Source organism: Ambystoma mexicanum, chromosome 8 (assembly GCF_040938575.1).
Source record: "Ambystoma mexicanum isolate Mex_15411 chromosome 8, UKY_AmexF1_1, whole genome shotgun sequence".
In the NCBI taxonomy this organism is placed as follows: Eukaryota; Metazoa; Chordata; class Amphibia; order Caudata; family Ambystomatidae; genus Ambystoma; species Ambystoma mexicanum.
Genome location: NC_090929.1, coordinates 120,970,072 through 120,986,091, shown reverse-complemented (window position 1 = coordinate 120,986,091; position 16,020 = coordinate 120,970,072). Strand labels below are relative to the sequence as shown.

The following is a 16,020-nucleotide window of genomic DNA, read 5'->3' as shown; positions in this document are numbered from 1 at the left end:
ATGTCTTGGGTTGATTAAGCTGTGTATAAAATAGCACTGCCCCTGTAGACAAAGACACTTTCCTGGAGAGAAAGGTTTGCATTAAAGGGATTATTACTCTAAATGTATATATGTATAGAAAAGAAATGAAGTTTTACAATTCAACATGTGCTTGAAAATATGTACATAGAAGTATATTTCTTTCTGTGTGTCTTTTGCAAGTGATTAACATGTTAAAATTGAAATAAAACACATGATGTACAAAGTAAAAGTAATCTGTAAATAGTATCCTTTTTTTTATACATTTACTTGTGTGTGTCTTAGATGATATCATAAACTATGTCATCCGTGAGGTCACCTGTGATTTTCTCATTGTGGTCATATGCTGGGCAACACGAGGCGCAAAGTTAAGGTGGCTTTAGTTGAATTTCAGGGGTTTTGTTGCATTAAGTTCTCATCTTAACGTCCCTGCAACTGAAGTTTTTTCCTTGAGTTTCAAGGGTTTTGTTATTCTGTAGGTTTCAGTGGGCACAGCCTTTGGCCGTCCCACTCTCCATTTTAAAACACTACCAGACCAACGGCAGGAAAAGCCACTCTATATTTAAAAACACTTGTAACCCATCGCACAAAGACATTTATCAATCACAAACTGATTTTGACCTGTTTTGACAGTGGTATTGTTATGTATAAAAGATTGCAGGCTTTGAGAACTCACATGCTGTGTACATTATTTCCCATGGATCACACACTTTGGTTAAGCAGGGTGATACAAGCCCCTTGTTTTATGGCCGGTCTCTTGGTGACTGCTGCAATACAATGCACGACTCCAACTAAATGCATTTAAACTGCAGAGAAAAGGGAAAAAATGACTGGCTACAAGAATAACATGTGCCCATGTACTTTTGCCTCCACATTGCAAAAATCAAAAGCTGGCACACATTAATGTACGCACAGTAAGTGAAAATATATCTTAAAGTGAAATATACAAGTGTAGTTCATTTGACCTTCCCCTTAGAAGAAAGGGCGCAAGACAAAATAGCATTGGACTTTTAATAAAAGTAATGAACACCAGAAAAATAAGCTGAGAGAGGACATGTTCCAAGAAATATTCTGGGCAGAGTATAAAACAGCAATCTGTCGTGAAATATTCCCTGGTAAACAAAATACCAATAAAAAACAAGTGCTTGTGGTCTTGTGGGTAACTGTCTGCACTCAGAAGATGACAACCGAAGAAAAATCCTTGTAGCCAAATACTTGAGCAAGATTGCCAACCTGAACAAAAAAAAAAGGGTTGCGTCCGCCCTGACAAAAAGTAACGGTTGTCACCCACATGTAATGTATCCTTTACTTGTCCCCTGAAAAGCAGCCACAATCAGGTGAGAATAGCTGCACCAGTGCCTGGGATTACATACTCTCTTGCCACATCGTGGGCAAATACTCATGACTTATTTGCCCTCTCATAATTTCCCCTCCTCACCACCATGTCTGGCTTTCAACAATACTCTGCTTTATGAAGATAACTTGAAAAGTACACATTCCTAGTGTCACTCAAATATATAAATCTTTATTGAACTATGTTAGGCAAAACATGTACAATTGTGGCATTATTCCCCTCTCTTGACTGGCAAACTGCAAGTACCAGAATGCAATTCAACAAAAGACAAATAAATTGTCTCTGAGTGCGAAACTTTCAAGGACTGACAGTAGCACAGTTTACAAAAAATAATGTGGATACCATGTGTTTGTTAGTGTGTTTTGAGATATTTAAAACGATGAAAACACACGGCACCAGACTGTCTCCCAACCATGCAGTAAGCAGCATCAACCCTGCTTAGCTTTAAAGTGAGGAAGGGGCTGGCCCCGTTGGACCATCTTGCTCTAAGTGGTCTTGCAATGAGGGCTCACTTATTAGGCAACATGTCTCGAGGGGGCTGGCCTTTTCTTCACTTTGAAGCTAAGCAGTGTCGGTCCTGGTTACTGCATGGATGGGAGAGCCTGGTCACCACTGATGTTACAGTTGCTGTAAAAATATCTATTTTTGTTAAGTATAAAAGTTTGCAGGCTTTGAGAACTCACAATGTTTTTAGTTAATCCACTGTGCGATTACATTATTTGCCATGGATCACACACTTTGGTTAAGCAGAGTACTACAAGCCCCTTGTTTTATGGCCGGTTTCTTGATGAATGTTGTGATACATCGCATGAACCCAACTAACCACATTTAGGGGGTAATTCATAGAATTTCACGCACAAATGTCTGCGCCAGCCGTGTGCACTAAAATCGGTTTCCGCGCACAGCGTATTCATGGATTTTAGCCTCCAAAACCAGCCGTGGTGCAGAGTGGCGCAGCGACCCTGCAGCAGCGCCAGTTACGCCCCCAAGAAAGCCCTCGCGCAAGGAAAAGCCATCAAAATCCAGAATCCAGCGCAAAGGGCTGCGCTAACCCTGGACCAGTTTACAGGGCTGCCAAACAGCAAACGGCAAGCGGGGAACGTGTATTAGCGGGGTTTGCGTGAAGTTTCACACGCGATAGGCCCTGTGCGAGCAGGGTACGTGTATAACTGGGGTTCGCGTGAAGTCTCACACGCGATTGGAGCAGGGTACGTGTATTACAGGGGTTCGCGGGAAGTATCACACGCGAAAGGGCCTGTGCGAGTGGGGTACGTGTATAACTGGGGTTCGCAGGAAGTTTCACACGCGAAAGGGACTGTGCGTGTGGGGTACGTGTATTACTGGGGTTCGCGTGAAGTTTCACACGCGAAAGGGCCTGTGCGAGTGGGGTACATGTATAACTGGGGTTCGCGGGAAGTTTCACACGTGATTGGCCCTGTGCGAGTGGGGTACGTGTATAACTGGGGTTCGCGTGAAGTTTCACACCCGAAAGGGCCTGTGCGAGTGGAGTACGTGTATTACTGGGGTTTGCGGGAAGTTTCACACGCGAAAGGGCCTGTGCGAGTGGGGTATGTGTATTACTGGGGTTCGCGGGAAGTTTCACACGCGATTGGCCCTGTGCAAGCAGGGTACGTGTATAACTGGGGTGCGCGGGAAGTTTCACATGCGATTTGAGCAGGGTACGTGTATTCCTGGGGTGCGTAGGAAGTTTCACACGTGATTTTGCTGTCAGAGTGGTGTACTGAATTTCGGGGATGCGTGGGGAGTCCTACACGTGAATTGGCAGTGTGGGTCCTCCCAGGTGATCCCTCTACACCCTCCATGGCCCCTGCAGGCAGCCCACACCACAGGAGACTACCCTGCACCCCAGGTCATGTCCCGCAGGCAGCCCATCTACCATGGGCCTGCCCCCCAGCCAAGCCACATGTCAGCTTGCACTACTGATCACCCACTCATGTCCCCCTGCATCCCCACCCCCCAGCAGTCAGGGGCACCTGCCAGCAGGCCCACACTCATGTCCCACTCATGTCCCTTTGCACCCCACCCCCCAGCAGTCAGGGGCACCTGCCAGCAGGCCCCCACCCATGTCCCTTTGCACCCCCCAACCCCCAGCAGTCCGGGGAACCTGCCAGCAGGCCCCCACTCATGTCCCTCTGCACCCCCACCCCCCAGCAGTCAGGGGCACCTGCCAGCAGGCCCCCACTCATGTCCCACTCATGTCCCTTTGCACCCCCACCCCCCAGCAGTCAGGGGCACCTGCTAGCAGGCCCCGACTCATGTCCCACTCATGTCCCTTTGCACCCCCACCACCCAGCAGTCAGGGGCACCTGCCGGCAGGCCCCCACTCATGTCCCCCTGCACCCCCACCCCCCGGCAGTGCAGGGCACCTGCCAGCAGGCCCCCACTCATGTCCCCCTGCACCCCCACCCTCCAGCAGTGCAGGGCACCTGCCAGCAAGCCCCCACTCATGTCCCCCTGCACCCCCACCACCCAGCAGTCAGGGGCACCTGCCAGCAGGCCCCCACTCATGTCCCTTTGCACCCCCACCCTCCAGTAGTCAGGTTCACCTGCCGGCAGGCCCCCACTCATGTCCCCCTGCACCCCACCCCCCAGCAGTCAGGGGCACCTGCCAGCAGGCCCCCACTCATGTCCCTTTGCACCCCCACCCCCCAGCAGTCAGGGACACCTGCCAGCAGGCCCCACTCATGTCCCCGTGCACCCCCACCCCCCAGCAGTCAGGGGTACCTGCCAGCAGGCCCCCACTCATGTCCCTTTGCAGCCCCACCCCCCAGCAGTCAGGGGCATCTGCCGGCAGGCCCCCACTCATGTCCCTTTGCACCCCCACCCCCCAGCAGTCAGGGGCACCTGCCAGCAGGCCCACACTCATGTCCCTTTGCACCCCCACCCCCCAGCAGTCAGGGGCACCTGCCAGCAGGCCCCCACTCATGTCCCCCTGCACCCTCACCCCCAGCAGTGCAGGGCACCTGCCAGCAGGCCCCCACTCATGTCCCCCTGCACCCCCACGCCCCAGCAGTGCAGGGCACCTGTCAGCAGGCCCCCACACATGTCCCCCTCCACCCCCACCCCCCAGCAGTGCAGGGCACCTTCCAGCAGGCCCCCACTCATGTCCCACTCATGCCCCCCTGCACCCCCAACCCCCAGTAGTGCAGGGCACCTGCCAGCAGGCCCCCACTCATGTCCCCCTGCACCCCCACCCCTCAGCAGTGCAGGGCACCTTCCAGCAGGCCCCCACTCATGTCCCCCTGCACCCCCACCCCCCAGCAGTGCAGGGCACCTGCCAGCAGGCCCCCACTCATGTCCCACTCATGTCCCCCTGCCCCCAGGTCATGATGATCCTCAATCATGGCCCTTATGGCCAGCCTCCCCAGCCCAAAGACCCAACCAAGTATTGCATCCACCCACATAGAAAAAGCAATTACATGATACAACCCCAAAGGCAAGTATGTAAATGAACACATGTCCGTCACACACACACAATGGGTGCAAGTGAATATGAAAACCCATATCATGACATGCATGAAACCAATGAGATAATACTACACATCGAAGTATGAAGAAAAAAATGTATTAAACACAACATGAATGTAATTAAAATCCAACACACAACAATGGGAATAATAAAAGAAAAGCTGCATGTCCGTAAAAGAATAAAAAACAAGAAATCATAATCCAAAGAAATCCCAAAGAAATGGTATCTAAAGTCACAGTCCAAAAAAGCAAATCCAAGGGAAAAAAGAAAGTGAAAACCATTGCTCCATGGTGAAAATAAAAAAAGAGAATAATCCAATGGTGAACTATGTACAGATGAACAATCCAGGGTCCATGAGCCCAACTGATGAAATGAAACCTCTCAAAAATACTACCTAATAAAAAACTATATACAAAAACGTGGTGCATTATCCAAGCGCAACCAAAATAAAGAAAAACGAAAGGACACCTAACACTATCTAACTACATACAATGACGGCGGCCAAGTCCAGCGGCTCACTCTGTGGTGTCCCGGGCCAGGGCATCATCGAACTCCATGTCTATTTGCCGCAGGCGGGCCTCTGTCCTGGCCCCGAGGTCTCGCAGGAAGGCACTCATGGCCTGTTCCAACTCCCTGCGAGTTGCCTCGAGGCACTCTGCCCGCCTCAAAGCCCGACGCATGGAGAACTCCGCCCTGACCATGGTGAGCCGTGCCTCTTCTGCCCGCCGCCGCTCTGCACCTACCTGCTGGCCCAACCAGTGCCACACAGAAGACACTCCCATTCCTGGGTCCTCCTGCCCTCCGGCCGATGCCTGCCCCTCCGATGTTGATGGCCCCGAGCCATCATTGCTCCCACCTAGAGCCTGCTCCTGCTGCTGTCCATGTGCTGTGTCTGATGGTGCCTGCACATCCTCCATCAGCTGGTCTCCAGTTGTGGTGTCCACCCCTGCTGGGCCGCCGACTCCCGACTGTGGCAGGGATGTGAGCTCCACCAAGCTGGCTGTTTTGGTCGGGCCAGTTCCACAGGGGGCCCTGGTGTAATCTGGGCCGGAAGACGGTGTGGAGAACGACTGGCGCATAGTCTCCACAGAGGAGGAGAGGTCCGCCAGAGTGCGCGAGACATGTAGGAACCCACCAACCAGGGCCCCTCCCAGCAGTGCCACGTCACCACGCTGCTCTCCGTGATGGCGTGCGTTCTCCGCCCAGGAAGAACGCACGTCATCACGAAAGACACACGTGCGCAATGCGACACCAACCAGGATGGAGCCCATACGTTCGTGGGACCCCTCGTCCGAAGGTAGTGGAGAGGCAGATGACATGGCACTCTCCCCTACCTGCGGACGGGCCTGGGACAGGGCCTCCCTGCTGGTGCATGGTGTTGCAGTCACAGGATCAGGGACAGCGACATGCACAGGCCCCTCTGTGGTGACCTGTGCTGCCTCCTGACCCTGGCCCTGGACTGCACCACTTGCATCAGTGGTACTACCCCCACCAGGCCCATGTGCGGCTCAGTAGCGGGCTCCTCCTCCTCTGTGGAGACCACCAACCTGGATGTCTCCACACCGTCTTCCGCCATTGGAAGCCCCTGTGGGGGCTCACCCGGCCCTTCCGCCACAGCCGTTGTGGCAGACGCAGCACCAGCCCCCGCGCTCCCGGATGATGGTAATTCCTGGGAGGGTGGCTGGGCCTTGTGTCGCCGCCCAGTGGAGGCATCCCCGCCGCTTGGCTCCACAGCGCCGTCTCCGCCCTCTTCTTCACTTGACGCTGCGTAGAGGGAGACATAGAACATAAGCATCAGGGTACAGTACAAAATACCCTAGACAGGAAGCAATAACACATGAGTGGCACTGTCAAATGTCACTTCCACCCTGTCATTCCACAACACATGGGTGAATGCACACAACACACATGCAGAAACAGTCCCGGCGCCTGCAATCAACATCAACATCCATGTAGAAGGGCCCCTGTAAACCAAGATGTTGCCTTCAAAGTCACATGCATCCATGGCATTTCAAAGTCACACATGTGTGCATTCCGCATGGAGCTCCCCATGTTGCATCAAAACACATGCACCAACCATGTGGTTCACACATAACTGGTCTCACATGCATGACCATGATGTCCCTGCACACACACATCCTTACATGGCCTATGTCACACATACAGGCAAGCATCAGACTACCAGCACACTGCAACATGCTCTGTCTCACACAGCAATGCTTGGCCACTTACCGCTCAACTCCAGACAGGTCTGCCTTCAAAGGATCTGGGCGTGGAGCGCTGGGCCTATGCGTTCCAGGACCCACATCTGGATGTTACACATGCGTGCCCGGCCCCCCTCCGCGAGGCGCTGGGCCTTGTGGAGGGTCCTGGACCTAAAGTCCTCCCAGCGCTTCTTGACGTGCTTGATGTCACGGGTTGCCACCTCCTCCACGTCGATGGCAACCACTACGTCTTCCCAGATCCTCTCCCGTCCTTCCTTGTTGGCGCATGATGTTCCGAAGAGGGCATCATAATGCCCCAGGACATGCTCCACCAGGACACCAACTTCGGTGGCAGTGAAGCTGGTGGCCCTCTGCCTCTCTGGCTGGGGGTTGCCCGTGGTGCCAGATGGAGATGTGCCCGACATGGCAACCCCAGAGGCAGGAGTGGGTGGGCAACTGGGTCCTGGGGCTGGGCTGTGGAGCGATGGTATCCCAGTCGGGAGTCTTCTGTTCCAGCAGGGGTGGACACAGCAACTACACCCCTGGCTGACGTGCAAGCAGCAAATGGCAGGGCACATGTGCAGCAGACAGTCAGGCAGCAGCAGATGGCAGGCGGGAGCGTGCTCGGGGCTATGGGGGGCAGGAAAATGGCCTTCAGGGCAGGAGCGTGGTCTTCGTGTGTGTACGCGTGGCCAGCTTGATACGGAGTGATTTGGCACGTGAAAAAATTGCACGTTAGCGTGTAATTTGAGGAAAGGCCCTTAGCGCGTAAGCGCGTCAGCACACGCACGCAATTTCATTGGACCAAAGGCCCTTAGCGCGTAAGCGCGTAAGTTACATTATGCGCACGGCCGTTTCCCTCATAGCACGTGATGACAGAGCACACGTGGAAAAACTGCACGTCTGAGTGTCATCGCATGTAATTGGAGGAAAGGGCCCGCGTACACGCATGTCTGACGTGTACGTGTGGGCCGGTTTAAAAGCTACGTGTAGGACGTCATTTCCTTGTACATTCTTTTCGTGGAGAGCGAGTGGGTGAAATCTGTACTTCTTGACGGTTCACACGCGATTACTTCACAGCGTTTGTAGTTCATACTCCCTGTTACCTCTGACAGCTCTTTTCTGATTTTTTGTTGGTCCTGTTTCCTCAAACAAAGTTCACTTCTCCTTTTGTCCTGTCTCCTCAGACAGCGCACAATTCTTCTTTTTGCGCGTATTTTTCACGTTCTGGTTCCAGGCAGACGGTGAGTTCCGCATGTACTTAGCAACTGTGCCTGCCCCGTGTGTCGCGTTTCCCTTCAGAGGTCATTGTAGGCTGCGTGTATTATGCGTACGCTTATTTTTGTGTTTCTGGGTGCCACAGCGTAGTGCGGGTTAATTTTTTCACGCACGTGGTCTACGAGGGGTTGCGTGCACGTTAATTTGTCATTTTGGGCTGCCTGTGCGTTGCGTGACCCGTCATCTTCCCCCAGGGGTCACAAACAGCCTTGTTAGAGCACTAGGGTACGAATTCCATCTAGTATCCTACCCCTTTGACCCCCAATTGCCCAGGACAATAGTTTACTGCAACTCCCATACGCACAACAACATCAGTGCCATGGTTGGGAGGCGACCAAGCGGTAAGGGAGGCAAAGGTGGCCGACCTTCAAAAGGTGGGCATGGTGGGCGCGGTAGGGGAAGTGGCCGGGATGTGCAGGGTGCCCCTATACCCCCATGTGTGGAGGAACAATCAGGGACACCCATGCCCCCCCTCATGGTTGAGGGAAACGTGGCTGACACCATACCAGCTCAGCCCCTGTTGGACCAGCCCATTTTGGCACCTGACCTGGCACAGGATGACTTTATTGTCACCAAGCCACGTGGATCTGGGGCAGCTATGTCATCTGCTGCTCCAAGTATGCAGGGTGGGGAGGTTGCAGGGGCAGCTGCATCTCCATCCGCCCCAGCTCTGACTCTCCCAGCCAGGACAGTGTCAGTCCAGGTCCATCAAACTGACTTTCCCCCTGCCAACATTATCCTGCAACCAATGCCTGCATCAAGACCTATGGTCATTGTGCATTCCCACACTCCTACTACCCAGTCCACCGGTGATTCTGCCCCTACTGACCAGAGCGGCGTAAGCCACTCTGGCTCCGCTCCACCTTTAAAGAAGAGGAAGAAGGGTGCTCTGGCACGACAGGCTGAGACCCCAGACACGGCTACACACTCCGGCACGTCAAGGAAGCCTTGCTTTAATGACACGGAACTTGATGCACTTGTGTCCTATGTGTCGGCACATAGCCGCGAAATGTTGGTGACTGCAGGGTGCAAGACCACACCTGGTCAACGTAGGGCACACTGGCAGACCATTGTTGACCGCATAAGTGCCCTTGGATTTGTGAAGCGCACAGCTGATGATTGCTACAAGTGGTGGAATGACCTGAAACGCAGAGCAAAGAACAAGCTGGCCTCAAATCATGCCGCTACTCTGGTGACTGGCGGTGGGTCTCCACCAGAGGACAACAAACTCACTGAACATGAGTCTGTTGCTGGGGCCTTCGACACAGAGGAACAGATCCAAGGTGTGGGAGAACTACCTGATTATGATGCATTGTCCGGTGAGTGCCCATGCATGTGTGTGTAATGCATGTGTATGTTGTTTGGGTGATGGGTTCTGATTGAGTGCCAGGTGAGGGTGTGTATGCCTGAGTGGTATGGGTCACCCATGTGCTTCATCCAAAACATTCAGCGGCCTTGGATTTGGGTGTGACAGTATCCCTTCTGCCCACAGTAGTAATTTAGCGCAACATTACGGCAGTTGCCCTTGAAGTGGCATCTTGCAACAACATTGTTTGTATTTTTCAGTGTTCTTTCAGGCTGATTGTTTCAATTCTCCCACTTTTGCTACGCATTCCTCAGCCCTATTGTCACATTTGTGACATGCTTCTGTCATTGATGAACCCCACATTGGCCCACATGTGTTACCTTGTTAGGTGAATGATTTGACCATTCAGGCTGATTGAGTATTGGCCTGATCACATGAATTTTTGGGGCCTGTTTGAATGTGGAACATGATAGTTGTTTCCTGTCATGCTGAAGTGCACAAACATTGATGTGTACATCGGCCTGCAATCACTGTATTTTTGTACACTGGATGTGTTGCAGTGTGTGGCACATGCATATTTTGTCACACTACGTAGCATTTTTCATCTCTTCATGTCCATCTCAGATGGATGGCTGACAGTACTCATTCACTGACATATGGATGTACTTGTGGAATGTACCATGGCTATGGTACATGCCATCTGTGTGATGGCATGTGTCATGTATGTGTATTGGACATGCCACTCACAGGCCAATGTGTGATGGCAGTGCTACCCAGCATGCAGCAAATGTGTTGCTCTTCCATCTTGGTGTCATCAGTGTCTGCCTTTTGCCTCCCCTTCCATCTCAGTGACAGTGCATGCATGGGAGGGTTGTAGTCACGTGGGACATGTGTAAATCATGTACTGGTTCTGTAGCTTGTCAGGCCTATATGTGTGCTATGGTGCTAATGCCTGTTTCCATTTTTTCTCTTTCATGTTTTTGCAGGGGATGACGCACTTGATTCTGTTGAGGTTGAGGAGATGGTGCAGACCCAGGAGGAATCTCAGGCACGACCGGGCACCAGTGGGGGACGTGGTGTGGCGGTGGGTGAGAACCCAATCTTGCTGCAGACCATTCTGTCCATTGGTGCCTCTGGGTGCACCTCCCCAGACCTCTACTCAGGTGCTGATTCGGATGATGAGACCTATGTGCCGTCGCAGGTAAGTGTTTCTGGCAGGGATTCTGTTCTGTCCAACCCACCTGCACCAGGGGTAGAACCCTCTATGGGGATGTCAGTGTTGGTAAATCTGCCTTTGGCGGTTACGGATGCAGGGTCACACTCCACAACATCTGATCCTGTTCCTGGGCCAGCAGATCAGAGGGGGAATGCAGTCCTGCAGCCTCAGGCAGTGCCAGCATAGCAAAGCGCAGATCGTCTTGCCCCAAACATGTGTGGTGCCCGCTGACACGGTGGCCATATGCCACCAGGCAATACCGTATGGGAACAATCCAAGTACAGTATGGCAACCCAACAGGCAGCATCAGTTGAGATGATGGCTCAAGCAATGGAGAGGGTGGCCACTTCCATTGTCCTCCCTGAAAGGCAGATGGAGCAACTACAGCAGGCAACAGACTCCATTTGCCAATCACACAGGGAAGACATGTTGGCGTCCAACAGAGACCGACAGGCGGCACTGGAGACTCTATGCCAATCGATATCAATCGAGTCCCAGGGCCACAGGGAAGCCCTGAGGGTAGAACTCCATCACCTCAGGGAGACTCTTGTTGACCTTGAGGCTTCCACTAACTTGAGGACAGAACAGCAGCTGGAGCAGCTCACACTTTCGCTCTCAGCTGAGATGCAGGCAACTCGGGAGGAGATCCGGGCATCACGTCAGGTGCTGCATGGGGATCTCTGCACTATAATCCTCCAGAACGAGACCTTCCACACCCGCATGCTTGCTGCCATGGAGGACCATACCAGGGCTTTGCGTGGGCTGCCTCCCATAGCACCACCACCTCCTGTGGCAGCAGCAGAGGGTGATGAGAGCGACAGCAGCAGTTCTCCCACATTGGCATAGCCGTGCAGGCCATGAGCCCATGGAGGTGTTTTTTTTCCCCAACATCCACACAGGTGGCTGTTGGTGCGGACCCTGTCCTCGGACCTCCTGGGTGGCCTCCCTCCAGCCCCCACATAGCCATTTTTGATTTTTGATTTTTTTTTTACAGTGTGTTGCCTTGTGTTGCTCCCATGGGCATCCATTGTATTCCGGCTGGGCACATGCAGGCTTGTCCTGAGTTTGGGTTAGATGCTTGGGTTCGTGAGACACACACCCCTCCTGCTTCCTGTTTCCATGGGCTTGCAAAGGGTGTGCCCAAGTGACAGAGAATTACACAGTGACGTTGGACTCCCATGAGCTGTGTGGGCAGTCTGTAGTCAATATTGTGTATACATTCCTAGTGGATATTGTTGTTGTATTGTACACTGCATGGTGTATTGATATGTGCTTGTGCATCCATGTCTTCCTCCTAATTTGCAGGTTCATTCCTCATGTCTTCACAAGGCCGTCTACTTTGGAGATGGAGTTCATGTTGTAAGCAGTGCACTTACACATTTGCGTGGCAGCAACACTGTACAGTTGGAAGGGGTCGATGTGCTGGCATAATCAGGATGTAAGACTACCACTACTTTAACTTAGTACTGTCATGTTTTTGCTATGTTTGAGGTTGTGTAGCTGCATTGTATTGTTGGTAAGTATTTGGTCATGTGTGTTGTTAGTTCTACATTGCTGGGAGCATATTGTGTGTGGCCAGTTTCCATTAGGGACACTGTACTTTGTGACACTTGTGTCAGGTTTTGGGGATTGCTTTGTTTGCTCTCACATAGCATGACATGCCATGGTGTGTTGGGTGGCGGTGCTGGGGAGGGGTTGGGTGACATGGCACTGTTGTCATGTTGTATTTTGCAAAGGGGTAATGAATTTAGCAGCATAGAAGTGTGTCTTTTGATGACACAGCATTGGTGGTGTTTGTGTAGGTAGGGATGCACACAATGTAACACTTCCAGGTGACCAATCTCAGGCTGGTATGGTTGTGACAGTTGACTGTCCCTTATGTCATCATCATTGATTGTCAGCTGGTATGTGCCAGGGCTGTGTGCACTCCACAGGGGTGTGATTTTAGGTGAAGTAATTAGCCACCAGCTGCGTACGCGCTGCCGCACCCCGTGCCCTTTCCCCTCCCATGCGCAGCGGGCATGCATGTGGTTGGGGATGTGGGGGCACCACCATGTCCACGGGCAGGCCCCGGCGTGTTGCATTGTTGTGCAGGACATATGCTGCCACTATGATCCTGCACACTACTGGGGGAGCGTATAACAGCTGCCCGCCAGAACGGTCAAGGGAGCGAAAGTGACTTGAGCACTCCAAATGTGCGCTCCACTATGCCCCGGGTTGCAATGTGGGCTGTGTTGTATCTTAGCTCGGGTGGCGTGGTGGGGTTCCGAATTGGCGTCATCATGTGGGTGCTCAGAGGGTAGGCACTGTCCCCTGGGGAGGTGGTGATGGGTATCATTAGTGGGGTTGTGACATTACCCAGTATCAGAAATGCATGCATGTGCTGTGGCATTTATACTTACCGAGCAGCCATGTATCGCCATGCCACCCAGCTTCTAGGTCCCGGTTTAGGGTTGACATTCTGTAAATAAAACTGTCGTGGGTGGACCCTGGATAGTTGGCATATACTGAGGTGATGATTCCCTTGGCATCACATACTACCTGCACGTTGATGGAATGCCAGTGCTTGCGGTTTCTATAGATGTGCTCTGATGCCCTGGGGGGACGTAGAGCCACATGGGTGCAAACAATGGCACCTAGGACTTTGGGGAATTGTGCCACCCCGTAGAAATCCTGGACAGCAGCCTGCCTTTCTGCAGGTGTTCTGGGCAGGTATATGTGCCTGCGGACTGATGGGCGTGCAGTCATGATGGGCAAGACCTGGTGTAGGCAGCGTGACTGCGTGGCCTGTGACACCGCCCCCACTATAGCACTTGTCCGCTGAAATGATCCAGTGGCCAAGAAGTGCAGTACATTGAGGATCTTCTCCAGGGGGCTGAGTGCTTGGGAGCACAGGGTGGGTGATGTGAGTTCATCCTCCCACTCACTCACCAGGTCGAGTATTATGTGAGTTGGAAACCTGTACCTCCCATACATCTGGTCATCAGGCATCCCAAAAAGGCTGGTTCTGGGTGTGAAAATTCTGGGCCTGACTATCCTCCTCCTCCTCCTGCGGTATCCCATGACCACTGCTGCTAGGAACGGTATATTCATCCTGGCGCCTGAGCTTGTTTGTTGTTTGCGTGCACTTTTATGCTGCGCGGGTCCACGTATGCCTGCTTCCTGCTGGCATACATGTTCCCGGATTAGCGCGTCTTTTTTGGTGCACGCGTTAGCCCCGTTCGATCCATGAATACGTGTTTTGAACGTGCATGTGGGCCTTCCGCGCATTTGCCTCCTGTACTTCCCCCGTGATGCCCACATGTTCACATGTTGTTCCCCATTCCGTGTGTCACGCCCCGTTCCTCCTACTTTTGTTGTGTGCGCCGCGCTATGTGCGATTTCCCTGTGCGTGTAGCGCACGCTGTTTGGAGACGTGTGCGCCAGCGTGTGCCACGCAGAATTTTGGTGCACATCCTGGGATTTGCACGCGCACGGACTTCCATGAATCGCTGTGCGCGGGTTTCGCTGCGATTTTCGCACTGGCACTGCGATTCGCACGCTTTCGCACGCTTGCGCCGAAAATATCAGCGCACATTAATTCCATGAATCGCCCTATTAAGCAGCATGGAAAAGGGAAAAACATGACAGGCTGCTTAAATAAAATATGACAAGGTACTTTTGCTGCATAGCGAAAATCCAAAGCCAGCACCCATGAATATACGCTCAGTAAGTGAACATATACCTTTAAGTGAAACATGCAAATGTAGTTCAATTGACCTTCCCCTTAGAATAAAGCGTGCATGACAAAATATCATTGAACTTTTTAAAAAAGTAATGGACACCAGAAAAATAGCCTGATAAAGGAAATGTTCTAATAAATATGCTGGCAAAGTATCAAAGGTGCTCACCTTTTAAACCGAGCAATCTGTTGTGAAACTTTCCTTGTAAAACAAAATCCCAATATGAAAAAAGTGCTTTTGGTCTTGTGAGTAAGTGGCTTCACTGGGAACATGACAACCTGAGTAAAATCTTGTTAGCCAAATATGTGAGCAAGCTTGCCAACCTCAAAAAAACCCAAGGGGTTGCGTCCACCCTCTGAAAAAAGTTATGCTGTCCACCAATATGTGTCATTTACTTGTGCCCTAAAAAGCATCCACAATCAGGGGCAAATAACTGCACCAGTGTCCAGGATTGCAAACTCCCTTGCCACATCGTGGGCTAATACTCATGACTTACCTGGCCTCTCATCATTTCCCCTCCTTAGCCACATGGTTGGCTTTCAGCAACACTCTGCTTTATAAAGATAACTTAAAAAGTACATATACCATACTGTCACTCAAAGGTATAAATCATTATCCAACTATCTTATGCAAAAAGTGTACAATTGTGGCATTATTCCCCCCATCTTGACTGAGAAACTACGAATACCAGAATGCAATTTAATGGTTTTTAAGTGCAACACTTTCAAGGAGTGACATTAGCATGTTTAAAAAAAATAAGAATTATGTGGATGCCGTGTGTTTTCTTATTGTGTTATGAGATATTTATAACTAAGAAAATACATTGCATCCAGATCTGTGGACTGTCTCATGATCCTGCTTACCTTCAAAGCAAGGAAGGTGCCTTTCCCATTAGGTCACGTTGCTCTAAGACAGTGGTCTTCAAACTTTTTTGGCCTGGGCCCCCCTGAGCAAAGTTTGGGCAGGCCGGCCCCCCCAAAAGTGCCAGATGGACAGTATGTAGAAATCGCTATGAACGTATGTGTGCCGTCACCGCACCCTACTCCCAGTACAGACCCTGGGCTCTCCACACCCTACTCTCACCACTATCCCAGTGCTGCCGCCCATCCTGCTCCCACCACAGTCCCATAACACATGCATACACACATCCATACACATTTAAATAAAAAATAAATCGCCATAAACGTACCTTCTGCAGGGGCCTGCGCGTGGTTGCTAAAATGCCCCGCTCCAGGTTGCTCTGCCCGTATGTGCGAGGAGGTGCAGGAGCACCCCCTCGCACATACATACATGCAGTGCCCCAGCCAGCATTTCCAATGAGCTATGCAAGGCTGGCGAAGCAAAACACCCCCAGCGTTGCATGGCTCAGTGATCATGTGCGGCTGGGGAACTGAACTGTCAAAGGCAAACAGAGTTTCCCTTTGACAGTTCA

The 16,020-nt window shown here is 51.9% G+C and overlaps 1 protein-coding gene across 2 annotated transcripts in view; it reads left to right on the top strand.

Moving 5' to 3' along the window:
• Positions 1–16,020, top strand: part of ADGRD2 (adhesion G protein-coupled receptor D2) — a 1,057,913-nt gene that overhangs the window by 609,213 nt on the left and 432,680 nt on the right. The window lies entirely within an intron of this gene.